This window comes from Crocuta crocuta, unplaced genomic scaffold, assembly GCF_008692635.1.
Source record: "Crocuta crocuta isolate KB4526 unplaced genomic scaffold, BGI_CrCroc_1.0 scaffold475, whole genome shotgun sequence".
NCBI lineage: Eukaryota > Metazoa > Chordata > Mammalia > Carnivora > Hyaenidae > Crocuta > Crocuta crocuta.
Window position 1 is genome coordinate 1,466,174 of NW_027529518.1, and position 2,399 is coordinate 1,468,572.

Sequence of the window (2,399 nt, forward strand, 5' to 3'; positions counted from 1 at the left end):
TATCTTCCCAAAGAGCTAAATTTTCATTTCATTGATTTTCTATTTTTATTCTTTAAAGTTTATTTATTTAAGTAACCTTTACACCAGGGTAGGGCTTGAACTCATGACCATAAAATCAAGAGTCACAAGCTCTACTCACTGAGCCATCCAGGTGCCCATGATTTTCTCTATTTTCATATTTTTCTATTTTACTGATTTCTACTTTAATCTTTATTATTGGGGGGGTGGCTCTCTTGGAGTTTTATTTGATCTTCTTTTTCTAGGTTTTTAAGTTGGATGTTAAAGCAGTGTATGTTGTGTTTTCATTTCGATTCAATTCAAAGTACTTTTTAAAGTTTATTTATTTTTTAAAATAATATCTACACCCAATGTGGAGCTCGAACTCATGGCTCTGAGGTCAAGAGTTGGATGCTGTACCCACTGAGCCAGCCAGGTGCCCCCGTTGTACAATTTATTGTGCATATCTGTGTTGGTGGGGGGGTGGGAGATGAGAGAGGTGGTAATGGAGATGGAGGTTGATGGGGAAGGTTTGGAGCCAGATACATGACTTTTTCCTCCTATGGAATCAAATAGCATCAGTCTCTTTATTTAGCTTCTTTAGCAGCAGATGAAGCCATGTCACTTGAGTTAAACGTATCCAAGAAGATTCCCCAGACTTCAGAACTAGGAGGAACCTTGAAGATCTTCCAGTGAAAAGCCCCAGAAAGGTTAAAAGGCCAACATCAGAAGTTAGGCTAGGACCTCATGTGCATGCTTGACGGCTGAGGCATAAAAGAGCGTGGCTGATACAGAAACATTGATGGTCATTGTGACAACCATCTTCCCCATCGTTTATTCTAAAAGGATTCCTGACTTTGTTCAGGTATGGGGACAAGACAGTACATGGAGCAGGACTAGGTAAAGTGACTGAATCACTTAGGGCACAAAACCTAAGGACACCCTCCTTCTCAAGATAGTAGGAAGGGCACATGATGGAAGAGGCAAATCAAAGCGCTATTGTACGTGCATGGCCTGGAGAGTCCGTGCCTTATTTATTGATGTATTTTTACCCTAGAGTCTTCTGCTACCTTACCCTATTCCTAGCCCTGGTGCTGAGAAGATGGGCCCTTCTCCCCCTGAAGGGAGGAAACCCATTCCCCGCAAACCATGCAACCCAGTAGAGGTCAGTGAGATGTAAGAGGATGTCAGCTCTGGGCCTCCCTGGAAAGGTTTTGCTTCTTGATAGAAAGGAGACACTGAAGGGACAATTTCACCTTTTTATCTGTGGACAGAGTCCTAGGAAGATGTGATGCNGTCTTTCTGCTATTGATTTCTAATTTAGTTCCATCGTGATCAGAAAACATACTTTGAATCATTTTAAATTCATTGAGACTTATTTTACGGCCCAGAATACATTCTATCTTGGTCAGTGTGTGTACTTAAAAAGAATATCTATCCTGCTGCTAGTGGGAGAGTGTTCTCTAACTATCAATTAGGTCCAATTAGCTGATAATGTTGTTCAGGTCTTCTATATTCTTAATGATTTTCTGTCTACTTGCCTTATTTATTGAGAGAGGGCTGTTGAAGTCTCTAACTATAATTCTGGGTTTGTCTATTTCTCTTCGCAGTTCAATCAGTGTTTGTTTCATGAAATTTGAAACTCTGCTATTAGGCATGTAAATATTTAGGCTTTATGTCACCTTGAAGAATTAACCTATTTATCCTTATAAAATGAAAATCTTTATCTTTGATAATAGTTTTTTTTCTGAAATCTACTTTGCCTGGTATTAATAGAACCATTTCAGCTTTCTTTTGGTTAATTTTAGCACAGTATCTTTATCTGTTCTTTTAGTTTTAACCTATTCATCTTTATAGTCAAAGTTTCTTTTTTTTTATAGAAAGAGAGAGAGCACAAAGAGGCGAGGGAGCAGAGAGAGAATCTTATGCAGGCTCCATGGTCAGTACAGAGCCCAACTCAGGGCTTGACCCCATGACCCTGGGATCATGACCTGAGCCAAAATCAAGAGTAGAATGCTCAACTGAATAAGCCACCCAGATGCCCCTAAAGTTTCTTGAAAGTAGCATTAACTAATCTTGTGGTTTTTTTTTTTATCCAGTATGACAATCTCTGTCATTTTTATTTTCTGATTCTATTTCCAAGTAATCTGTACTCCCTATGTGGGACTTGAACTCACAACCTAAAGATTAAGAGTCCCATGCTCCACAGACTGAGCCAGCCAGGTACCCCTGAAAATTGCCACCTTTTAACCAGAGTGTATTACCATCTCTATTTAATATGGTTATTGATAGGTTTGAGATTAAGTCTACCTTTTTACTATTTATCATCTATTTGTCCCATCTCTTCTTTGTTCCTTTTTCTGCATTCCTTTTGATTACCCGAGTATTTTTTTTTAGCTACA